The sequence below is a fragment of the Trachinotus anak genome, unplaced genomic scaffold, assembly GCF_046630095.1.
Source record: "Trachinotus anak isolate AG129_WGS33_773 ecotype Australia unplaced genomic scaffold, CSIRO_AGI_Tana_v1 ptg000010l, whole genome shotgun sequence".
NCBI classification, from domain to species: domain Eukaryota; kingdom Metazoa; phylum Chordata; class Actinopteri; order Carangiformes; family Carangidae; genus Trachinotus; species Trachinotus anak.
The window spans coordinates 6,892,994-6,920,376 of NW_027273861.1; positions in this window are offsets into that span (position 1 = coordinate 6,892,994).

The following is a 27,383-nucleotide window of genomic DNA, read 5'->3' on the forward strand; positions in this document are numbered from 1 at the left end:
TAGTCATTTACACTGAGACGTACTGCACCTTACTAGACACTGGTTTGTGACAGGATGAGCACTGTCTGATACCAAATATCAGGGCCATCTTATATGGGTGAAGTAATGAAAAAGGCTATTGAAAAAAAAAAGTGCAAGGTCTAATGTATTAGCAAAAGACTAGACAGGGAAACAAAGCAGAATTATACAGAATGCAGTTTGCAATCCCATGAAATCTAAGTGGACGGTGTTACACACTGTTCATCTATCAGCTGTGAGTAAAACATGAACTTTAACACCCGGATGACAGAAAGCAACTTTCACTGCTAAAATTCACCATAATATAAATATACATAATAAACCTTCCTGAGTTAGCAACGATGACAGAACACCAGTTTGTAATGTTAGTTTTCTAATTTATGCATCCTTGTCTCCACCGTCCTCTGGCCTATGACCTGAAAATCAATTGACGTCTGCCATCTTTAAAGATGTTCCAGTTAGTAAAATGGATCTCAGGGGAGAAGAGGAGCAAGGGGAGAGTGTTTTCCAATACAATACACGGGTGTTTTCTGAGGAGCTGCTGTGCGATGTTCCTGAAGTCTCTTCCTGCCTGTGGTATTCAGGGTTTAGACTGTTGTTATTTTTTCCTCACTGTTAGTGTGTATGATAAAGTTTGGATTAAATAAATTATTATTAGTTCTCTGGTCTCTTTGTTATAAAGTTCCACATTTATGCCACAATTAAATTAAAACTGTTATTTAATCTGCCTCTGATTGCATTTCTTCTCCTCAATCCATGTGCTTATAATATACCCACAGTACTTGAAAGGTCCATTGATAAATGGATGAATGCAGTTTATTATTAAATATGATATAAGCTTGTGAAACACACCTGAGTGATACTTATTCACACAGACATTAATAGTTGTGTGTGGGTCTGTGGAACAAAACACATCAAACACTTCAATCAATCGTACACTCATGTCTGTCATGTTCCATGGAAACAAATGAATGAAAAGAAAAGTAAAAAGAGAGTCAATAACGTCACACAGAAGCACATCATCTAATGCAATGGGACATTAGCTGAGTAGCTGAGAGCAACATATCGCAGGCACTGTGACAGGTGATCCAGCTGTACAAGATGTGATTAGTGGGGCTTTGAAATTTCTGATACAATACCTTAGTTTTGGTGCTGATACCAATATATTTTTTGATAACTTACTATAAGGAATATAAATCTGCTTTTCTACAAAACATTTTGTTTTTCATTTAACAAATAACTTTTTTTTTTTTTTTTTTAAATCATAAATGGTCTGATAAAAGAAGAGTAAAGCAGAGTAAGCAGACATTTAATGCCAGCTTTCAGTGTTTGGTGTTAAACACATCTAGGTCTGTCCCAAAAAACATTTAGCTTCGTTACCGAGCCTCAGTCATAGGTAACTGACATTTCCTCAGAATAACACCTTCAGAGTTTCCTCCTCGCATCTCTTCCTTGTGTAGTTAGAGGGAGGAACTAAGATGTTAACAGCTAATAAAACCTCCAAAGCCATAGTAGTGTCCAGTTTATTCCCCTGAAGCTGCATGTTGATGACGCACCTTAGGCTGGATCTCAGATATTTCTGACTGAGGCAAAGCACTCGTCCAACTCTTTTTTGCCAGTGGTCTCACGTTCTCCATGACGACGGAGGGTAGGGATTTAATCTCCTCTCTGTTCTCACCTTCACCTTTGCACTCCTTGGTAGGCTCTTTGCCCTGTGCCTGCTCCCAGACAACAACAACATTAACATAGAGTATAAACCAGAAAGGTGGTTACATGAGTGAAAAAGGCAGGTGAAATAATTATAGAATAATAAAAAAAAAAAAAAAAAAAAAAACAAAACAATGTGAAAGCCGTTGGAACAGTTGTTCACTCCATTCAGTTCTGTCTTGCAAAAAATAAGAGTATGATATACAATGCAATTGTTTCAACTGAAATACTGTATATAACCTTGTCTAATTAGATTGTGACAGGATATGCCTCGCAAAGTAACTGCCGTTGTGTCCCTGTCAAGCTGCCTCATTATCAGCGCAAATTGGATGGATCTCTCCCAATCAGATTACCACTGAGCGATCAAACTTCTCAGAAGAAAGCGCAGGAGTCTGGCAGGAGGAATACCTCCATTTTACTGCAAACGTGGCCATGCAAATCAGTCAGCTGGCACGGCGCTCCGAGGAGTTCCTTGTGAAAATTGCATAGAAATTTCTAAATAACGGAAGGCATGACACCTCTTTGAAAAATGCAAAAGTGAACAGATGGATGTGTGCCACCAAAAGCTCTCATTGCGGCAGGCTAATATACGCCTTTGACTACAATCCACGCTTGATGTTATCAGTTCATCTTTCTCTATTGTGCTTTTCCTTTTGGAATGGGAGAAACATTTTCCCTGTGGATTGGAAGGTTTTCATGAGTAGGCAGATGGAGAAAATATTGTTGACATTAAACTGTTCCTCTTTAAGGGAATTGTTGTGACAAGGTGGAGCTCCCATCACTCGAAATAGCAGCTGTGTGCTGTTTACAAAGGGGCCCAAAGCAATGTTTGTTTCCATTGAAACAGTGGCAACTTTTTCTGTCTTTGTAATGAAGAAGCTTCTGGCATTATATGTTTGCTCTCACATCTACTGTCATCATAATACAATATTTTTGTAGCAACAGTATTACTGTTGTTACGAGTTATTACAACTTCTGCTGTTATTATGATGGTTTTTAACTATTACCACAGCTTTTTCTTTATATCTGCATTCCTGTCAGGGGCCGTATGAAAATAACTGGGCTGTGGTGAGCGGTTGAACTTTATGGTTCTTTTATTTAAAAACTAGACCCTTTTTTCCAAATCTTGACTTAGATAAGCACTGCAACACCTTTCTCTATACTATCTCACAAATCTAAAATGCATAGTTATAATACTAATAATTATTGACATATTAATAACAGCACTAAATTATAAAACCTTAAGGTGCATAGAGACTTTAAAATGTTGTGGCACGTAAACAGACAGCTTGATCAGAAAACTGAATGAAGCGGCAGACCTCTCACAATCCATGCAGCTCTCACCGCAGCGTCAAAAATTCCATCATCAGGTCTCTCGACAATGCACATGGCAACATCTACCACTATAACATTTTAGCCAAGTTTCAAAGACGGTTGGTTATTATGGTGGGGGAAAAAAAAAGGTAAAGTGGAGCAGATAATGGGAGAATAGAAAAGAGAAAGGCCACAGGTGCAGTTAAATGCTGCAAAGTGACATGTTCGCCAGTAAGGGACCAGGTCAGTCAAAAAAAAAAAAAAACACCATGCTAAAACACATACAACATACCCAGCTTATGTTAAATTTCAAGTTAATGTATCAGTGATTTTTTTTAGTAGTTTTGATACTTTTGATGCTTGAATATAAAGATAATCATTTGAACTTTTAAGCTAACTCTGTATCTCATTCTTCATTTAATAGTGTGGGCTAATTAATTTGCTAATTTTTTAGTCATGAATCTACACTGAATTTTATACATCTGTCCTTTGCTCTTCTAAAAAATTTTAGATGACTCCCCTTAAACAAAAAGCAAAAAATAAAATAAATAAAACAAAATAATTTTTGGACAATCCTTTACTATAGAAAGGGGGGTGCATGCGTGCAGTCTGTTTTTGTTAAGGCAGACTAAACACAAACTTGGTTCAGTTGATCGACCCCTTGGGAAGAGCTGCAATGATTTGTCAGTGTGAAGCCTCAGACGGGAAGTCCAATCAATGAAATGGCCTGGGCTCTTAATTACTGCTCCTTTTGCCACTCTAAGGAGAAATCAATTATGTCAAGTATTCAAAGCAAGAGGCAAGGAAGCAGCACACTACACAGAACAAACATACTTCATAGACGCCCAGTCACATCACATCTACAAAAGCCCTCTCCCTGCTCAACACAGTTCCTTTCAGTCCACAGCCCTGCTGATTCTGAAACAGTCAATTTAAGGATATGACAATAGCATAACTGAAAGTGACCAAAGAAAATGATGGATGTGAAAGAATCAGTCAAAGGTAGGTGGGTCAAGAATGATTTATTTACTAATGAATACTGAGAATAATATTTTTCTTAAGAAATAATGCAGGGAAATCCTTAACACTGTGACTTACTGCTCGAATGTAAACAAGACATTATAAATTCCATTGAGGATCCTTATGGTTTTAGTAGAGACTTTTTAATGTGAAACTTCCTACTTGTTTTAAGCGGGTATCCAATATTTTGGACTATCCAACATGAAAGATGGCAATTGTGAAAGAAACTTAGCAATATCTTTGGCCATGGCTCCAAAACAGCGGTCCTCATTGTCATGTTCTCATTCCATGTCAGGCCTCGCTGAACACATTTTAGTTAACAAAATTGAAATTAAAAATAAATTGAAAGCCGACTAGGTCTGTTTTTAATACAACTGCAGCAGGTTGTCAGAGTTCTAGGTCCAGTTTTGTGACACCTATACCAAGTCACCTTTAAAAAAATTTTAATCTATTCTTTTGTCTTTGGAGCTGACTGTATCTCTAAGTATACTCATATTTCTAATGAAAGTCCTCAGACCAATTCTTTTTGGAAAATATGGAAAGCACCCTATGTTCTCCTCCTATTAAAGGGTGAGGATCCTTTAGATTTAAACTATTGCCCTATATCCAAGCTCCCAATCCTTCCCAAGATTTTATAATCACAGGTAAATCTTCAACTTAAACAACCCTTGCCAGAACATAACATGTTAAGTGAAAATCGTTCTGGTCATAGTACCCTAACAGCAGCTATGTCACAATGATATTATCAATGACTTGGACAGAAAGCAGCTAAAGTGCATCTTTATGCAGATGATACAGTATTCTACTCATTTGCCTCTTTTTTGAGTCAGGCTGTTGATGAACTTCGGACTGCCTTTAAACAGCTACAGGCTTCATTTTATGGTCTAAAGTTGGTTCCCAGTGTAAAGAAAACCGAACTGATGATCATTTCTAGAGCTCACTCCCATATTTCAGATAATATCAGTATTAATACCTTTGGACGGGACTCAACTGAAAGAGGGACGTCAGTGCTCTACACAGTGCAGACATTATTTACATGCATGCTGCCTCCTCTGCACTATGCAGTCTTGACTCTGTATCACAGTGCTCTATGTTTTATCCAACTCATTGTCACTGTATACTTTATGAGCATGTTTCCTGGCCTTCATAACCCTAAGGAGAAAGCGTCATTGGTAAACTTTTATCAAGCCATACTAGGCAAACTCATATCTGTGTAATATCTCTCAAACTGCTGCTATGATTATTATCTTTGCCAGGTCTCCCTCTACAATTAGAGCAACTTCCAGGTTAAATAAAAGTTTCAATTTATGAATTTTAGCCATCAAGTTAACAATAAGGTTTGCAAGGTGACGCTAAAAAAGTCTCGACAGCTCTTAATATCAGGTAAATCTTCACGGCACCCTATTTTGTTTCATGTTCCACTGTACCACTAGTATTCCCACGGGAACTCAACATCTGAATTCAGGTGGATGTCCAAATGTAACTGAATGGGCTGCATTCAATAATAAATTTATGTACCGGTCATACAAAGACTGGATTCAAAGTTTTACTCCAACCCTTTGCAGTCAAATTCAAATTATGCTCAATGCTTCAGCTTGACTATTTTTTTTCTCTTCCTTATTAAAAGTGCCTAATGGCTACTTTGCAGGCTTTCTTATGGCAGACGATAAAATTTTCATGACGAGTGAACTATTCTGCTTTCACATTAAGGCCCCACAAAGCTGAACCTGAAAGCACACGATGTGCATATCATCCGCCCTCATTAATGTATGCATTGGTCCATCCAGTCGGTTCTATCTTTCACGCTACTTTTCAATGCACCACAAAGAGGACCATACAGTATACACTTGTAATGTGATCCCATTCTCTGTTCTGTTCTGTCTGAGCACAAGAAGCCAGTTTTCTGTCAGTAGTTGACCTCAGTCTTTATACATCACATTAATTTGTCTCCTTGTACAACTTGACTGGTACTGTGGCAAAGTACTAGGAAAAAAAGATGTGTTGGTATGGAGTTGGAAACAGATGCTGTTTTTTCTATACTGTATTACAAAGGAACTTTCATCTGCTTGATGAAATAACACATAACACCAAAACACATTAATACATTAAGAAAACATCAGAGAAAACTCATTTTTTTAAAAAACAAATTACTCAGTCAGAAAACAAAACAAAACTGAAAACTCAACATTTGAAGATATGCTTTAGTGTAAGAAGTGAGAGTATAGTGAGAGTAGAGATACAGCCAAAAAAAAAAAAAAAAAAAAAAAAAAATGCAAAAAGATGGAGGGAACGAAAAGCAACAAAGATCCCCGGATGAAACTGAGGACACTGGTTTTATGGTAGCTATACATCTCAACCTCTTGCCCCACTGATGAGTTTTTAATAGCCTAGTTTTTGGACAAAAATGGAGGTCTATGGCACAGAGCAATAAGACCAGATCAGATTTTGGATAAACTTGTCAGTAGCATCAATTCATCACCGCACTTATCCTTTAAATACAAGAACGAAGTGCTAAGAGCTGTTGGCTCTATCATGATTTACAATACTAACCAAGTGCACACAGTGGGAAACTGTACCAGTGGAACATAAACTAAACAATACACAGAAATGTACTTGAGGTTTGTACTTGGATGCATAACCTACAGGAAACACAGCAGCTGAATGAACAGAGCATCTCAGAGGAAACAGTCTTCTGTTAAGAGTAAATACAACAACCACATTGTCTGGTGTTATCAGTGCTGACTCCTGCATTTCTTCCAGGCAGCAAAACACACATTTCAGTGACGCTGCATATTTTCTGGTGTATGCATCTATTTGCATGAAGAAATTACCACAGCACCGAGTCTGGAGATTGTCATGTCAACAGCACTTGCAGTGAGATAACATGACACTTACAACTGCGTTAACACAATGTATGTCATCACTAACTGGACAGAACTGGAACTCCTTGTGTGTGTGTAACTACATGCATTAGCAGGCACATTATGGTGTTGACTAATGAGTCAGTGCCCACACTAATATCAGTGGGATATTCTAGCAGGATTAACAACAACAGACGGCACTCAATCCTACACAAATCATTTATATGCTGAACATGAAAAAGTATCTCGAATTAACAATGTAAATGCATCATTAGCACATTAGAAACAATTGAGTGTAAAGGAAAATACCATGACTTGTTACACTAATTGAATTAGCAGGTCTGTTAATCATGCATAAATAGTGACTGCACTCTAAGGACAACAAGTGAAATCAAGGTAGTGATTCTCTTTGTTGTCATTTCCTTTTAGTGGAAGCTTTATCAAGCAGGTCTGCTCTCATTTTACAACAACCTCTTTGTTTAGCAGCTCACACAAACCAGCTGCAGTCAGGGATGTGAAGTCCCACAAACATTTTCCAGATTTAAAGATTTTTTGGTTAATATTTGAAATGTTGAGGTCATGAGAGGAATGTACACTATTTTTCTTAAATTTTAAGTAGGAGTGTGGTTTCTGCAGTGAGGCATATGGAAGGTAATGCTGGTCTATTTAGATACTGCATATTCATTGTCACAGATAATTCTCAATATTTTGACCTCCTGACTTTTCCACCAATGCCAACTTAAGGGCACATTTTCCCAGTTATCCACAAAAACATAAAAATCTTTTGCCAGAAAGTTTGTGGTCTCCAGGGGATAAACCCTGTCATTTTAATGAGTTTTCAGTCCCATTGTTCATGAAGCACAAAAATAGCAAAACAAACACGACCTTTGTTGACTGGACTATTAATAAAGGGAATATAAGGAAACAGATGCTAAAATACAGTATTTAGTGATGCTGTACTGTCCAAGACAGTACTAGACACTAGACAAGCCTTTGTGCCTCTGTTTGCCTTTACTTAATGTGGCTCACTGGCTTGATTGGCAACGCCCCTCTCACTTTGTTATGTTTTTTTTTTTTTGTTTTTTTTTTCCCCCATTTCAGGATGGAATAAAGTCTTATTATTAGTTATTTTAACTATATGCATGGGATTTGATGACCTCAGCAAACTCCCAGCAGCTCTGCCCACTGAAGCTGATCAGAGGTCTAATCAACCAGAATAACCAAAAACACCTCATGACAGTAAAAGACCTTTTTGATGGCAGATTTTGCTGTTTTGACAACCAAAACAGACAAAGCACGTCTGCATTAACGATGGCATTGAAGTGCATGCATGTTCCTCATCTTCTGACCATGGCAGAATAGACTGACTAGAATCTGTGAAATGTCTCATATCAAAATCACTGTGAACAAATTAGCTGAGTCTCAACTGTGCAGATTTAAATGTTTTCACAGGTGCTCAGTAATACCTCCGCAAACAGCTGGTCATAAACTACATTCATCGTGAATCAGTTTTGTCTTCATGTTTTAGTCTTTTATTTCTGCTATGAGTCACTTGAAAGCAACACTTGACTAAATTAATTAAGCACAGTCATTACAAATGCTGAGAATAATTATATTTCTGTAACCTTACAGTTGATTTTGACAAGCAGATCATTTTTTAAACTGTCAAAATTGTTGCTAATAAACACCTGATTGTGGTGCTGCTAAAAACATGTCATTGCTGTTCAGGCCACATGACCTGCAAACCAAGGCCTTGTGACCAATGCAGAACATCTATCACTCAATAAAGTATTAGAGCCACGAATGAATCATTCACATTCACCACTCATCAATGAAAAGTGCTCACAAGGTTAAATGTAATAACCAGGACTTAAAGTGCCCTGATTTATATCAAGGAAATATTTGGCACGATGGATAATTTAATGATGAGCTACTTTGATGACATAATGACAACTTCTATCAATGTTGGGGATAAGATACTAATCTCCATGAGCTCAAATGCTGCATGTGCAAATGTACATTTACTGCACTGAAAAGCAAGAAGTGCATCAATCATGCAGCCTGGTTTCATGGTTGTTTTCAGGTATTGTAATGCTCACATTCAATTATTCAGTATTGTAAAGGTCATATAAGTCTCATATTCAAGATCAGTCATATGACTTATCACATTGTTTTAACTACATCAAGCTTTCCACCCAGTGTTTTTCTGAGAGATCCTGATGGTATTGTTTTCCTCTGAAAAGAAATAAATAACTAAACTGAATGTGTCTTTAAGCCTCAGGCCCTCAATCACACACAGCTCCTCTTTCGTCCCCACACAGTGCCCATGGCATGCCCTGACTTGCTTTCTCACCGACTTCCACCAAACAGCGAAGGCAAGGGCCAAAATAATTTGTATCTGTTCAATAAAACATTAAAGACCATCATGCCATGTCCTGCTCTCTTTCCCTCTCCCTCTCCCCTTCTCCCCTGCTCTCAAAGGTCTTGTTAATGTTTCAAAACTGCACATAAGACAGACCAGCCAGATGATTAATTTGAAAGATACCCACAGGGTACCTGCAGGATTTTTTTCTCACTCCTCATGCTTCTGTAGTGTTAACACCTAGCTTTCTTCAGAAACACAGAGTGGAGGGGTGGCAGGCCAGGGAAGGGGTTGAGGGTAAAAAGCGTACAAAGTGTACCCTACAGTTATAGAACAGAGCGCTTTTCAAAAGCAGCCGTTTGATATGTGAAATATGCTGAAGCAAAATGGGTTAAATGTTTTAAATGCAACAGTTTTTATTTGTAAGAAGTGTGACAATTCAGTATATCCACACGAAGAAGCACATTGCTTTTTCCACTTTATGCTAATGCTCCCTTATCACTCCTAATAACATCATTAGCACACTCATTTCCACACTATTTATCTTTTTTTAATGGTTACAGTATACTTCACTGTGTACAGGCTACTGTCCTACTTTTCAATGTGCACAGTGATAACATTTTTGCAGAATAAGCTTAAAAGCATTTGGCCTGATTAAATTCAATTAGATTCAAAAAGGAGTCATCACTTCAAGAAGATTTAAATAAAAAATTCTGTCTCAGTGCACTTGCTGACTCGTGGAAAGCAGTCTTGAAAAATTTAAAATAAATGCGCTAAACAAGCCGCAGAGAAATATTATTAAATATTTTTGATGCACAACATGCGGGTCAGAACCCTAAAAAAAAAAAATCATGTCTTCACAGAGGTTTGACTGTGCTGTAAACACCATGTTCTGTCTTATTGACATTGTCTGTGTTTCTTTGTTTGAGTGCGGTTACTCCACAGTTCCTCTTTTAATGCAGCTCTAAATGCTGAGCTATGAAAACTAATGCAGGGTGCATTCATTTTAGATAAATAGCTTAAGCTCGGGTGAATAAATGATTTATTTAAACTCATAAATAATTTCATCAAAATATCCCAAAGCACTTTTTGCCTCATTGTACATCATTTTCTAAGTATGCTAGATGAGCCCTCATTTATTTTCAAATATCACACCATGTCTCTTGTAAATATGTATACTGGTCTTTCTACTTATTTATTTTACAGATCTGATTTTAATATTTCATCCTCAGCATAAAGTTCTATTTGTTTCCAAGGGCATGATACCATGAAATAAATATCAGAAGTATAATTCCCAGTCTTAACATATTGGAGCACATGAATCATTTAAGAGAAACAGATTTTGTACATAAAGCCAAGGCCTAATTTTCAGAGCTGCACAGTTTGAAAATGTTAATCAGTAAACTCTGTCTTGTGTTTCTATAAGGCTGCAGCTTGACAGCACAGTTTAGGTGGATGACTGGAGGGTTGCAGGCTCGCACCATATGGCAATAAACCTGGTGATGCCGCCCCAAGCCAAGGATTTACTGTAGATTGCTTTAGTAAATATTCCTCTTAACTGTATAACGATGCACAACACAGACCTAAAAGGAGGCTTAACTATTTGGTCTCTGCCAGGAATTTGACAGCCAGCTTCTCCCAATGATGTGCTCACACTTTAACAATCCTATGCACTGCAACATTTAAAAGCAAAGATTTGTATGTAATCTTGTGCTCAAAATGTGATATGGTGTAACTCTGTGTCTCATCTGTTGAACAGAAAAGACTTAAACAATGAATATAAATGCCTCAGAGTTGGAAATATAAGCACACAATCTGTCAACGCATAAATAAAGTCAACATATATTGAGCTCCATAGCTCGGTAGTTGACTTTTCTGAGGAGTGAGTAGGAGGACGTGTTACAGTACAAGCTAGCTTAAATGTCTGTGCTACTCGGAGGCAGACATTTTTCCGAGCCACTGCTACCGTATAGGAGGTTTTCAGACACTGAGTGGGCAGCCGGAGCATTCACACATGTGCAGTAAACACGCCACAGCCTGCCCTGAGTGGGACACAACATCCATTTGACCAGCGCGAGCCTTGTGCTGGTGCAAATTAGAAACTATTGAACTCTATAAGCAATGTGCTATGGCAGCAAAGCTTTAAAAACAGAAGGCTAAAACTAGTTTTCTGATATGACACAAAGAAGGGAAATAAAGAGAGACAGGCAGATGTCTTACCGTGGGTCACACAAGTAGACTGATATCAAGTTAAATCCTCAGCACGGAGACGGGTCTGAACGTGTTATCTTATCTAAAACCCGTTAGGCTCTGTTAATCTAAGTATGTTTCCACCAAATCCTAATCCCAATGGTTTCCACTTATGACTAGCAAGTTAGTCAGCAGCGTATCAGGAGTGTTCTGGGTTTGATTCCACTCACACAGGTGTTTTCACTTCAGTTACCTGATTAGACCTCTGCTCAGGACTGAGTGGGCGTGTACAGACTCTGCTTGATTGACACCTCCTTCACTGTCCTATCAGGTCTGTTTTACCTGTTATGGTCAATTTACATCTTCTTCCTTCGTATTAGTACAGGGGGTTTGATGACAAGTCGGGTTTCCATTGCAGTTTTGTGTAAAATAGAAGTGACTATTGCACAACTGCGAATGCTCTGTGTTTCCACTGAGTGAGGTCATGTGAATAAAGCTTTGTTTTCTCCGCTCAGGATATCATTCCAATTAGACGTGACGACAGATTTCCAGCAGTCTGCCTCTTGGTTGGAACTGCTGGAACCACATCTTGCAAGCGTATAATTATTTTTGTGACATTTGAGATTTTTTTTTTTAAAACTTGTTTTTAAGTTCCCAGTTTTAAATTGCACATAAAGCAGGTTTATGGAATTGTACCTACATACTTAGTGCAGCTCAACACAACACAGAGAGTCAGTCTTACTGCCAGTTTGTCCCAGTGGTCAACCTTAGTACTGCAAACCAAGATAGACCACCGTCGTAAAAGTCAAGCAAGGCCAATTATTACTGTACATATACAGCATTTCCAGAGTCCAAACATTTTTCACTGGGAAGCTGACTAACAGAAAGAGAGAAAGTCACGTGCCTGTGTGCACTGGGCCACACAGTCAGCAAGTAGGCCAAGTTGTCATATGCTAAATATGCAGCTTTCAAATAATGCAAGTGGCCGCCATCTTGGAGCCTGGTATCCAGCGCTCATAATACAGTGGCTCTATGACGTGGTCTTTACAGTTACAGTAAAGTGTGCCAACTGGACAACTTCACCTTTTGTCAAATGTTTCAGTTTCTTAACTCTGTCTTCATTTGCGTTACTATGTATGTTTAACAGAAACAATCAGTAAATAAGATCTTTGGTTTGTTTAAAAGTACTGAAAAAACTTCCATTTTTGTCTGCTCTTTTTTTTTTTTTTTTTGCTTTTGATGAAGCTGGGCTAACCAGTTTTTCTGTCTGTGAACTAATATTAAAACAGCAGTAATTAAATTTATTTGTGCACTTCCAGGAAGCAAAACATTAAAAAAAGATTGAAATAACATACTGTCACTTTTAAAGTTGACATGCCAAATGTGTTGGCTCCATTCCTCCCATTAACTCTGGTTTTGTCTGTGGTCACCTCCTGAGAATAATAAATGCTTCACTCTGTTCACGTCAGCCTGTCATTTAGTGCTGGGCCTCTGTAAAACAACGCCAATGAGAGCTATGACACTGAACCAAAACAAGGAAGTTGACACTGCAAATGAAACTAGACCAAAAAAATCTCAATTAAAATAAATTCTGTGACAGGAGAGAAAGGGGAGTCGTGTGCCAAGTCCCTGTGAATTTGTTCCTGAACATGATCTCTTTCACATTACACATAGACCCATAATTAATTAAGTTAATATAAAATTATTGATTAGCACTGCTTTAAGCTAGGCTAGACAAACTCATCTTGGATCTCTGCATGCCCATGAATGTAATTAGTATTGATCATCATTGAGAAAGTCACAATTTGGGGCAATACATCTGATAAAGTTAATAATAATAACAATAAACTTTATTTATAGAGCACTTTTCATACAAGAGATGTAGCTCAGAGTGCTTTACAATAAGAAATGGAATAGTACGATATAATAAGGGTGAATAAAAGGGCGATCAAATAAAGTTGAGTAACTATTAACTGGCGATACACACTGTTAAGTCAAACTGTCAATACAAGCACAAGTTGGGTTTCAGCAGACGACAGCAACAGAAAGTGTCCATGAATGATTAAGCAGAGTGTCAGTTATCGCACCAAAGTATCTGCTCGGCAGCTGCTACAGTCTCAGCTGAAAACTGGTGGCCTTTTCTGTCCCTGTAGGGACTATTTACTCTATCTATAAAATGCTATGAGTTAAAATCCGTAGACATGTTAAGTGGGATTAATGTAAGGATGCCACATTGTAAATCACTTATTGGGCATTTTCCAGAGTGTTACTTCTGCTCAGCTGCATGCTAAGAAATCAAATATTCCAATGTTCTCAGCTGCCTCTCAGTCCAATGTGCTGAGTGCTGAATCGTTAAGTTCACAGCAAGATGTCTGCTGCGGCGTGGGACACTGGAAAGCACTGGAGCTGGTGCGTTAACACCAGCGAGAGGAGCTAAATGCCTTTCTTTCCAAAAGGTTTACCACAGAGTCATCAACAAGAATCAACAGCGGTGAAAAACACTCGCCTGTTTTGGCACGCTCATAAAGTATTTGTGCCTCAGACTGATACAGCAGCATTACATCCTGTGTAAGTACAGTAGCATTTAAGCTAATTCCTGGTGACAGTCCTATAATTACACTCTTTTCTCTGCTACTGTTGAATTGAAACCTATAATCCACATTTGCGATAAAAAAAAGATGACATCACACACATATTGCAGTATACAGTATTATGGCCCACAGGGACTATTTTCAGCAGTTGACTGGTACATACAGTATTTTTAGCAGATAAAAGTGAACGAATACATGAAATGACAAGCAACTAACTTCCCTTTGCTAAAATAAATCTACTTGTAATTTTTGCACTGATATGTCTCCTGAAATGCAGAGTTTTAAAACAAGTTGTGATGTTGTGAGGACAACAGAGAGAGAGAGTGAATTTTAGTATAAGGCTGCTGGCACAGATGCAATATGTGGAGTGTAGTTTAAAATCAGCCATGTCTTTTTGCCCCGTACATAGTTTCATCTTTTACTTACTCCTATGATGACCCTGTTAAGTGGACAAGTATCTAATATCGGCTAAAGAAAATGCAGATTAATGTGTGTTCCCATCCACTACCATTGTATGAATATTGTTGGTGTTGAACAGTCCATTAAACCATTGCAGAAGGAGGGGGCGCAACAAGATGATGTCATTAAGAGAGCACCAGTCAATCCTCAAATGATTAAAAACAATGTAAAAAATCATGATGGACACATGACATTTATGTTAGTTTTATGTATTAATGTGGAGAACCATTACAACATGATATTACTGTCACCATCACTCTACACAGATCTAAAGAATAAAAAATCTTTTTGCAATATTTTCAGATTCTGAGATATTTTCAGGATTTTATTTATGCATGAATTGACAATGTGCATTAAAACAGGTGAATGTAAACCCACTTGATAACATTTGCATTTCAGCTGATGTTAGCCAATGTAAGACATATTCTAAATTAGCACAGGCTCTTTAAAGGAAACTTTCCGCATCATACTGAGTGCTAAAAACTTCAGAATCTAGAGAAAATCCAGTTTACTCACTGTTACTGCCTGTTTTAGCCAAATATTAATTGCCCACTTGTCATCAGATTTTGTCAATAAATACATGAATTACATTACATGCTATGTCTCTAGACTGGTCTATGATCTTCATTCTCCTGCACCAACTTTTTAATCGCTGCTCACTGGCTCATGCTTGTGTGGTTAATTTAGCATGATCTTAAAGGGATATTGATCAGGGGAATACTACTCAGCCTTTAAAAACTGTTTTATAATGCATTGTGTGGCACTGAAGGGAATTATCGACAGTCTGAAAAAATCATCTATCTGAACCTTAAAATTTGTAACACAAAGCCTGCGTTATTAACTGAGAGTGTGAGGTTTGAAAGATGTTGGCACTTAGAGATACAGAAGGAAAAGATGCTATCCATTTACTTTATGGGAAAAGGAGGATCTTGTGTTTACAGAGTTTAATCCATACTAGGAGCTAGAAGCCAGGAGATGTCAGCATCTGCTGCTGTTTAAAATCCTTGTGCATTATCTGTGATATCATATTTGATTTATTTTTCTTACAATATCCACTGGTACAGTAGCTACTGAACATGATTAAACTTTTAAAAGGTTAGGGAAACATAATGGTCTTTGTTCAATAATGTGTTTACTTTATTAACATTTAACTGAAACCACAATCTTTTCCTGACCTTAACCTAACCACACGTGAGACTCAGGTCTGTGTTCACCAAGCCAAACAAATGAAGCGAACTGACTCACCTCTTGGTTTAAGAATTTATTTCAAAGTGTTTCTGCTCCGATGTGGGCACAGTTGGTAGAGGTGCAGGAGAGATTTCATACCACAGTGGATGCCAAACCTGCAATGCATCACAGGAAGATCACAAAGCCAGATGTATATAGACCTGTTTGCAAGTTATAAAGCTATGAAACAGGAGGAGCAGGTAGATAAAAACTGTCACCTGGCATTGCTTCCGATAAAATTAACAATGCGTTGGCGTTCGTGCCTGTGGCAGCCTTGTGTCGTCATAAAAATAGATCCCTCTTTTAAGTTCATTAGTTTGTTTTACAGACTCCACTACAATGCATTAAGAGCTCTTGGAGTCAGTCAGCTGTATATGACGGGCTAAATGTCAAGTATTTTAAGTTGAGGGCACTCAGGATGACTGGAGGATATTAGGAAATTAATTATCCTGTAAAGTACATTTTTATGGCAGGGAGAAACTGACACATTGATTAATGAGCCTGAAGGTGTTTGCTTGTAAGAATATCAATTAATTTTTTACATCCAAGTGGAGTCATTAAAATGAATGAGAAGACCTTGACTTAGCAAACCCAACAAACATGCAGAGAACCACAGCGTGATCACACAGAGGAGAACAGAGTGAGAGAGGGCTGCGCAGTGGTTGGCGAAGCTCCCGGGTCACATGCTTGGCCCGCCCCTGACGTCCTCCCCGTCTGCAGCACTCCACATCAAACCCACATGCTGTGCCAATTAGCAACGCGGCTGAAGCGCCGGGGCCACGCACTGCCCCTCTTTATTTACCTCTTTAATGAAGCTCAATCATCACCTTAATTTCCCTCTAAAAGGACAAAGCAGGGAGTGAGATGAGCAGTGTGAGGAGAGGAGACGGTGGTAGATAGAGATCATTAGAATATATTAAAGACAGGTATCAAGGTTCCTCTTATTTAAAGTCCTTGCAAGTCCACAGATATGAAATGGCCTTTCCCTCTGTAAGTGTTCACTTGATCCTTTTCTGGCATTTGGCTACCTCCTAAGGTTAAAAAAAAAAAAGCCTTCCCAGCATGCAGTGCGCAGATTATTTAAAATGGGCTTGAGGTTGCATCCTGGGAAAACAATAAAAACAATCTCAGAGCCTCATTCATTTATGACAGAGAGCAGGGAAGAGGATAGAGAGGTGGGCCATACTGGCCTTGGCCGGTCACAGGGGAGGGTGCCTCCGTGGGTCTGACAGTACTATGAAGAAGAGGCCAGGTATCAAGGCCAAGCTGTTTCTCAAGACTACAGCACCAACTGCTTTTGCCTGCCCTCGTGCACTCAGCGCTCAACCTCGTGCCACTCCAATCTTTAAAACTACACAGGCAAAAAGCAGACGAGTTAAAAGCACAGTGGACACAGTATCTGAAGGAGACGCAGGAAGTGAAATGTGAAGACCTTTCACGATGGTAGCAAACAGAAAACAAAGCAGCTGTATTCATCCATCTCTTGTTCTCTGTTGGTGTCCAAATAATAAAGAATAAAAGACTAATACATGTAAGTTGTTACATTTGCATTTTTTGAATGAAGTGACTCAATAATAGAAAAAAAGAATATGTATTTCATCTGCTGAGCAGATGTCTTTTCTCTAGCCTATAACTCAGTATCGTCAATGGGGCTTTGATAAATGTCATCAAACATAGAACAGGCCAGAATATCTTCTCTCTTTTTTTTACAATAATAGACGCATTACTTTGATCTCTGCTTTAAGTGGAAGGCTTCGCTATTATAAAGGAACAGCTTATTTTATAGAAAATTACATTGTCACTTAACTCAAACATCAGGCATCATACACAGCATAATATACAGATTAAAGGGCAATCAAATTTTGACATATATCTCTGGGTAGCACACATGTCCATGATTAGTACATCAGACAAAGAAAGAGCATCAAAATATTTTATGGTTTTATATATTTATCTTTATCATAAGCAGGGAGATTACACAAATTTTTATCATGAATTAGAAACTATCTTTATTGTGCTTTTAATTTTTATACAAATATATACATAATCACATATATTATAAAAAAAGATAGTGATATACAGTGGATTTAAATAAAGGTAAAACCAGGAGCTCAAGAGCATGAAACCCATATGTGGCTCTTAATGTCTCCTGATAGGACAGACATGTCTGACATATGAATGCAGATGGTAGTGAACCCCTGTCTTTGCAGAATACAATTGTCCTGGAATGGCAGCATGACTTACTCCATCACTTACAACCTTAAAATGTCTCTCCTGACAAGATGTGGTACTCTTCTTTGCGGTTGTTGGAGCCCAACACTGCAGCTAAGTATGGTATATATTTTTATGACATCCATCATTGGTGGAGATCCACAGACAATAACCATAGCATTACTTACACATCACAAAACCCACCACCCCTTGATACTATGCTTGTTTGTGTCTCCATCTCTGCCAGGGGCCTCTCCACTTGTAAGCCACTGCAGACGGCTCCTGAGGGCCAGGTGTTACCTACACGGAACAACAGTGCAAAGCCATCTTAAATAAGCAGATACTTTAGCAGGCCCCTCAGTGCAGCAGAGGATCATTATTTTGAGGTGGAAAAATCCAGTTTGACAGATGAACTGCAGCCGCAGAGAGACACATCACTGATACGCCACATAACAAGATCTCAGAAGAGTGAAACACCGACTCGTTACATATCAAAACAGACTGAGAGGAAGGATTTATTTGTTTTGTAGCAGGGGGTGATGATTCTATTTCATGAGAGCCAAAGCCGGGCACAAGGCAGGCACAGGTTCAGGGGTATTATCACTGGACTGGATGAGTTACAGAGTCCACCTCCCAAACTGGGAATACAAGTGGGAATACAGAGAAGTCAGAGTAATTTAATGGGTGATTCACTTAGGTGTTATAAAAGTGTGCCTTTTGAAACAAGGTGGGAGCAGCAATGTGGTGTTAAAGAGCAAACTTCAGATGACCAGCATAGGGGAACATTTGTTTCTATGTATTTTAGCTTGTTCTGTCTAATTTGACTTAAAAAATCTCCATGGTGGTGCTAATTTAGCCAACTTTGCCATTCCCAAACGACGGCTGCTTCAGAAGTTGTATTCACTCACTGTTACTGTTCACCATTTGGGTTTAGCCTAAGACAGAATCAGATACCAGTTTCATAGTAATATTATTTTCAAGATATGAAGGCCAACATTAATTCCAGCACTTTGTACCGAAAGCCTGTTAACACAAACAGCAGCCAACTGTAAGCAGCATTAGTGTTACATCCGTAGCCTTTGCTAATGTTACGTTACCTAACTATAAATGTTAATGTGGTGACCAGCATGTTTCTGTGGTTTGTCCCAGCTGATTTGTTGCTGCTTTTTGGTGATGTGGATGTATATACTCATAAATTTATTAATTGTTTCTTCTGAAAAGATGCTTGCTGGTGGCTCACCTGATAGAGCGTGTACCATAAAGGCTTAGCCCTAACTGCAGCGGCCCAGATTCAAATCTGACCCGTGGCCCTTTGCTGCATGTCATTCACTCTCTCTCTCCTTGGCTTTCCTGTCTCTCTCCCACTACAACTTAGCAATAGAATAGAAGAGAATAAAGGCCAAAATGCTGCTAACGAGATAAAACCTTACTGGAAATATGCTGTTTGCTAATGCTACAGGTCAAGCTGCTGAATCAGCTTGTGAAGAAAAGATATTTTTTGAGCAGTGAAAAAAAAAGGTTATATCAATGAAGAGATTGCAATCTATGATATATGCATACATTAAAACAATGGTTAGATCATTTGTCTTTTCATTCATCTGTGGCATTATCATTTCATTTTTAGGTTTGATTGTAAGTTTTGTCATAGGTCTGGTCTTGAAAGGTTTTTATTTATTACATTAGAGTCTTGAAAAAACACCACCTATCAATATTTTTTGTCATAGGTTTTGTAAACAACATTAATACTGTCTCCAGGAATCAGTGTGTGGAGTCTCAGTTTCTTATTTTACACTGATTCATGAAACCTAAGGCAGGAAATTGAGGTTGTCCACTTTTTCTAATATTTTACATTATACATACCTCCTCAAACAGCTTTGTCCAGGCTTAAATGTGCAGTTTAGAGGGTGATTACTGCACCTGCAAGCCTTTGTAGAGCGTGACAGAAATATGACCACTGGAGAGAGGGGCCTTACCCCTAACGCCAGTCATCACTGGTTAATATCTGAATCAAGCCGCCATTTTCCACCGCTGCTCTTTCTCCCAACCCTCTATCGCTCCCTGTGCTGAAGACCTGGTGATTGTCATCAGATGTGACGGCACTAGTATTCCCAGGGTCACTCTGTGAGTGCAGTTTAACCTTGTTTCTACACCCCTCCTCTGTTCTATCACCCTATCGTTCAATGTGTATCCACCTACTACTGTGTTCTGCTAGAAGAACAGTATTTTGATGCTTCTAAAGGTGTGCTCAAACTGCAGAGCAGATTTTAAAGGTGGTCCAAGAGATACAAATGTTGGTGAAACAAAGAAAAAGGAGATAAACTAGGGGACAATAATTGTATGAACTGGATTTCATGATCAGGTCTGTGATCAGTCAGACATGCACACAGTTGGCGCATATTTTGCTAGCCAGTTAACACCTACAAACAACATCTGTATAGCTGTTACACTGGAGGTTTGCGGCAGATAAACATGGACTAAGGCTAATCTTCAAGGTCTTCACTCAAGTTCATTTTTCACCTGACAAGAACTTCTAGTGGCCCTGAATGTCTGTCAGGACCAGGACAAATGTGGCAGTAGTTTGACTTTGTAATTAAGCACCACGTGATCTCAGACTGGTGTGTTTCAGACAGAGAGCAAAGGAAATTTTATTTTTGCATTATTCATGCAGATTTGACCACTAACTAAAATTAGTACTGACGGTGCTAACAAACCATGTCGTTAAACCAAGTCTGCCAAAACACTTCTTGGAAGGCAACGATGAACTGTTTTGTCGTTTATATTGAAGGACTAGATGTGCAGCATCAACAAAGAGTATCCCAATCATCCCCCTCTTTTCTAGCCACAGAGCTGATATGCCTTTCTTTTTACCACAAAGTTTTTCACTGAAAAAGTTTCTCCTTTTAACTTAACTTGTAATATCTTTTAAAATTGACTTTCAAACACTCTCTTGCCTTCAATTAAACTGGCAGGGCCTTTGATTTAAGTTGCAAGGTAAGAAAAAAACTTCTGTATCAATCAATTTGCCTCACTCCTTTCATTTGTAAAAACATGTAAAATATACTTTGGCACCTGATGGTGGGGGAGCAAGGCTAAATCAAAGTGTATTAATAATTAACTCTAATTAGCAGTGTGTGGGAGAGATGTGATGCCTGTTTCAATGGCAGCGCTCCACTCCTTCCTGAACCTCTGCCTGTTCTTGAGATCATCCACTGCGAGAGATGACAGACTACAGAGAGAGGAAGACAAACGTTTCACGGAGGAAAGGCGCCAGGTTAAAGAGACAGGACTGACTTTTTTGCATCTTCTCTTTATTTATTATGTTCAGTCAAAGACACTCGGAGAGGGAGGGAAACAAAGAGAAGGCAGAGAGAGCAACGATAGAGACGAAAGTGTAGCCATTTGTTACGACTTCAAGTTAATTAAGGAGCTTGTTGGGAGATGATGGGGGCACCTGCATATGCAGGTTTTAACTGTGAGAGAGTATTATGGGGGCAACTGCTGAAAAAAGGACCTGAAAGGAGCCTTAATTAATGTCTCAGCAGGGGTGGAGGGAACACTAAGATGGAGCTAAAACCCTCACAGGCCCAGTTCCAAACTAGAGCTCTACTAGCTGGGAGACCATTTTATTTCAGTGTATTGCATCATCGCGGATTATCTAACAAGCTCAAGTGTCACTAAGCCAACAAACATCTCTCAGACCTCGAGGGGTAAATTAGTCTCCTTGCTCACACCAAAAGTGTAAAAAGTAATAAAACAAAATTCACCCAGTTCCTTTAAAAAGCAGGGATATGTCTTCACCGAACAGTTTAATTAGATCTGTGTGTTTGTACAAAGCACCAGAGCCTCCAATTCCACAAATACATTTAGCTAACAAAGACAATTCATCTTATATTTGGGGGGGAGAAATCTGATTACAGCTAACACTTTGACCCTCTTTGCTGTGATGAATCGGGCAAGTCACTTATGCGGATTTTGATTTATCTTCCTGACCTTTTGTATGCAAAGGAGACACATTCCATATAACCATAATGTGACACGTCAGAAAAAGAGGTCAGGCCTGTGAGAAAACAAGCCTCCCTCCTTCTCTCCTCCTCTGTGATGAGTCTATTGTTTTGCCTCACAGTGGCTGCTCCTATAATGCTGAGCACTGGAAGTTTAATGTTGTTCCCAACACTTAAAATTCAAGCCTTGATGCAAGGCCGCCTCCAATCACTGATGATTCATTTACTCACAGAAGTTGAGTAGATAAAAATATGACACTTCTCTTCACTTATATTGAAGTAGACTGATGTCATTGGTAATTTTATTATATATTTTATTTATTGCTGAATTTGGAAAATAGCACCATTGCTCTTGTTGATCCTTTAGAGAAACAGAAATTCTTAAACATTTTACTCCATGTGAATATTAAGAAGTTTCTGTAAAAGCTAGAAACAAGGGCGGTAACTGAAAATAAAGGGGATAATGACCTTGGAGATACTATTGGAGAGTACATAATGATTTCTGCTTTATTCATATGAAATAATTATAATAATTTTTGGTTCCAGCTGACAATATTGGACCTGTCATCTAAGTGGTTCAGTATCTGTGTAGATACTAAACAGGCACTAAAAATAATTTGTAATATCACTTCAATAATTCCAACGACCTCACAGCCAGTTAACCGCCCAGCAGGCAGTTTGACTGTGCATGTTACTCTGCTGAGGTTAAAGGACGACCTCTTGCTGTTGCTTTTGACAGTCCGGTCACTACAACTCACTACAATCACTACAATCACTACAACTGCCCCCCTCCATCAAAACAGTTGGATGAAAACACACAAAAGGTAATGTCAAATAGGGAATCAGTGCTAATGCTAGCAAGCTAGGCTAATGAGCCTGCACTGTCTGAGCAGAATACAAACTGAGCTGAGCCCCCCAAATGTAAAATGTTGCAAAGGTACAAAGCTCTAAAATAAACAGTTGATAGTTGGAAATGAAAAAAAGGGAGAAAAAATGTTTAGTATCAATGTTCAGGCTTTGACTTGACATGTCAGGTAAATATCCTCCCAGAGGCCTGAAGCTCGGACACTGTCTCTATCAATCTTTCAATAACTCTTTCATCATCTTGAAAAAATGGAAAAACGTGCACAATAGCTGCAGCATCAACTTTAAAAACACTTGTTTTCATGTGTGCAAGGTGTACGGCCAAAGTGTGGCATTGTTACAAAAGTGTAATGTGTATTATGGCTTGAAAGACGCCTGCAGAGAGGAAACAGGATTGATTTTTGCCTCGTGGATTAGAGAACACACTTATATTTGAATGCTTCAGCAATTCATGCATCAAAAAATACATACAATATACCTTGTCTGAAATCCCAAATCAGGACTGGATTAAGCTGAGGATATGTGTGTACATATGTGTGAGTGTGTGAGAGGTTGGCAGCAAGAACTTTAAATATTAATACCTTTTTTTTTTCTTGCTGTACTTCAAAAAAGGCGACAATAATGCAGGGTTGCAAGGAGGCACCTCCTCTCAGAGGAGAGGTCCACGGAAAGAACGAGAGGGAGAGAGTGTCCTGTCATAATTAAACATGCATGGGTATTTTTTTCACAGACGCTGTTTGTTCTGCTGGCCTGGGCTTTGACAGGACGCCAAAACAAGCCCAGGTGGAACAGGGTGTGCAAACAAGCTTGTGAGTACAGGCATGAAACACACAAATTAGCACCTAGACCAGATGAATATGCAAGTGCTGGGATCAGGGCCAGCACGCCGTCCTATGATCAGAGCACGCAGCCAAGTCAGGTGAAAGTAAACAGAAAAACAAAGATGAGGAATGTGTTTCTCCAGGTAGATGGAGTACATTTTAGTCTTTGTTCTTGCTTTTTGCACGGGAAAATCTCATTCATTTCATCGTGAAGTCACCGAGAGGCAAGTTGCCAACATCGCTGTAAATCGATCATTTATCAGGGAGAGAATCTGAGAAAGCAGGATGCAGCGAGTTAAAAACCATGAGCTATAGCCTTTGGTATTTTATTCAGCCCAGCTCAACTCCATCCTGCTACTCTAGTAATTAATACAAGAGAGTCTGAAACATTGGTCAGCAGGCAGCAAACCATTTGTGAATACAGGCCTGCCAAGCCTAAAAGAAAAACAATAACAAGGCAGGATATGCTGGGAAGACAACAGATGGATGTGAGAGTGTGGTGATGGATGTGATGGGGGCTGGAGGAGAGGTGGAGAGGGAAAAAATTAAATAAAAAAAATGGATAGAATCGAAAGAGAAAGGAGACAGGGGAGTGAGCTAAGGAGACAGATTGAGAAAGAGTGAGTGGTCGGCACCGAGTCCCTCAAGAGAAATTGTGAAGTAAAGCAGGGAGAGTGAGCACCACCAGTCCAGGGACATCTCGCAGGTTTTTCCAGGCTGGACACTTCGGAGTGCATGTCAGGTCCCAGAGCGCCCCGGAGCCGAGGCACTTCCTGACATAAGTAGCCTCCCAAAGATGAACAGCATCACCTCGGCTACAGTTAGAAGGTCGAGAAATTGCTCCCACTGCACATGGCCCTCCTTCCCCTTACATCATGTGACCTCTCCTCGTCCGCCCAGAGATGTTTCCCTCCTCTCGCTGGTCCACTCTGGCCTCTCAAAAAGGCAGCTTTTACACTTCTTAACTCTTCCACTTGGCGGGACACGGAGACCAGTGCAGCACAGCAGACCTTTTTCCACATGAGTTTACCCGTTAAGGCTGTTCTAAAATAAAGCCCTCTTAGTCACACATGAACTGAGGGTGAATTATGGATAGGGCCTTAGTGATGAAGTTGTGGGATATCTTAATGACACCCAACACGTCTTGCTTTGACTCCCCAGCTGCCATGAATTAACTAGCTCTCATAATTAAAGTGGGGAAAGAACAAGCTCTGTCATCAATAAGTCATCACTGGCAGCTCCAGTTTACCGGCCTGTGCTCACTGATTGTGTCGTCTGAAGTGATTCCGCTCGTTCCTCTGGGTGGGTAGTCACTCTGCCCTATAGCCTCATTTCAACGCAGCACTCACCTAATAATAAGCACTGAATGAATAACTTATATTAAAACACTGTTATTGCGGATTAACCACAATAAGCAATGGTGAATAATGGATAAAACTCCCTGGTTGCGCGTTAAAACTCAATTTCCGTGACCTGTGGCAACGATTGCTGGCTCAGGGCATGTAATGACACTGTTGCCTCGCTCACCGCTCCCTCGCAGCTTTCTGGAGCTTCATCAGCTTCATCAGGTTCATTGTCTTCAAATCCAGTGGAGGATATACAGGAACACGTGAAAGCAAAGGCGAAAAAACAAGATCCACGTCCATTTATTTGCATTAGAAAGCTAGATGCCGCTGTCCTAAATAAGTTTGCAGTGTATACTTCAGCGCCCCATCTAACATTCATGTCTCCTTTTTATGCTTTTATCACCTTGGATACGCCCGACTCAGCCAACCGTATGCGTTCTCCCTTATCTGCCAGTTCCAGGAACATCGAGCGGCCCGCCGAAGTAAAACACATCCTGCGCTCCGTGTCCGCGACTTGGCTTTTTACCATTTAGTGACACAAACATCAAGGTGGATTATATGGCTGATAGAAAACAACAGTTGACCCAGGTGATAGGTTTTGGTTTTTTTTTTCTCACTGCATGCAATGAAATGAACTATAGTGAAAATGCAGTCAAACATGGCACCACATTAAGGACGCTGTAGTTAATTTTAGTAAGAATTTATTGTAAAATGATAACAGGAGTTATATGAATTTAATTAAGTCGAGTTCTAATGTTAATATCAAAGCAATAGCACAAGTAAGAACAGACGTGATTCATTCACTGTGTACTGTCTGGCAGCCTCATTTCCTAATGAGCTCAGTAAAATAAATGAAGGATACTTCATTCAGTTTGGACTGTTAAAGCGTGTCCCACAAGCGTTTGCATAAAAGTAACAGTAAGGCTGGAGGACTCGCTGAGAGAGGCTGCAGGGTGTGAATAGAGTGCAGTAGTCAGGATGATTGAACTTGGCTGTCTTCAGGGAGGGGGGAGTACATGTGCTAATCCTAATCAGGACCTGTTCCCTGCCATGTAATGGAGTAGGAACAACCCCGAGCTCCACGCTGGACACGCTGAGGCTACATTAGTGAATAATGTTTTCCAGCATGGGACACCGTTTCTATTACGCTCCACATGCGGAAGGAAGAGGAAGCTGTCACTGTGAATTAACCACAGAGCATGCCATGCAAACATATCTTGTGTAATTGGAGTAAAAAAGTGAGCGAGGGGGAAGACGGGGAAAGGCTTTTTAAAATAACACTCGGCTCCTCCGCATCACTGAGACGGTATGTTTGAGACATTATGAAGCTTTTAGCAAACTGTCAACCTTCAGGACAAAGGATTCTTACACTCCATCCTCCGGAGGCTGTTTTATTTACTCATTCTGCACTGGTCTGTGGCTTGCCAGAAAATGCCTCTGCTGGTATCTGTTCGCTCTGAGCGCTGCTGCAGTGTTTTTTTTTTATTTTTTTGTTTTTTTTTAAAGAAAGACCAGTTTACCTGATTATATCGACAGCTCTACTGTAAAATCTCCTGGCATTAGAGGTCAAAAAGACTATGTTTTCTTATTGTCTTGCTGAGTTCACTTCCATCTAGAAGAGAGTAAATCTCAGAGCGGAATCACTTCTCTGACAATAATTTATAAATTATGCACTGCTTGTGTTTGAATTGAGAAAGGCTTTCATATCTCTTCCATTAACTCAGATTAAGATTTCATACTGATGCTGGGGAGAATGCTAGCAATATCCCTGTCTCATTTCAATGAAATTTTTATTAGTGCTTTTTTCTGTAGTACACTCCTATTGGGATGTCTGTGAATCTGAAGCTTGGCTTTGGACATGAACTCCCCTCAACCTGCCTGCCAGTGGCTCTGAAGGTTTCAATATTTTATGGGCTCCGGCTAACTCAGCCGTGAGATTCCAGCTGCAGAGATTTAACTCTAATGTAAAAATTGTGAACGGATGAAAACTGGGATGTCATAAGTAATACATCTGTTCCAGGAGAGGTTGTGGTTACCAGCCACGAAAAAGCAAAAACAGCTATAATAAAATGAAATAAATAAAAGAACAGAGGAAAAAAGGCATTTAAGAATGAACACTCTACTCCATTCTCCCTCTTTGTATTTCTAAAATGAAAAGACCTAAAGCTATAGGGCTAAAATACATCAACCCTAATCCCCCAGTCCTTCAATTGACTCCTAATTGTGTGCATTCTTTACCCCTTTTTGTGCAGCCATCAATAAAACCAGTCCCCTAATGTCATCCGTCTGAAGAAATGGGCATCATGCCACTTACACTTTATAGGCCAAATCCATTTCTTTGAGCATCTTGCCTTTTTCTTTCTCGCTATCCTAACGGAATTCAAAGCATTT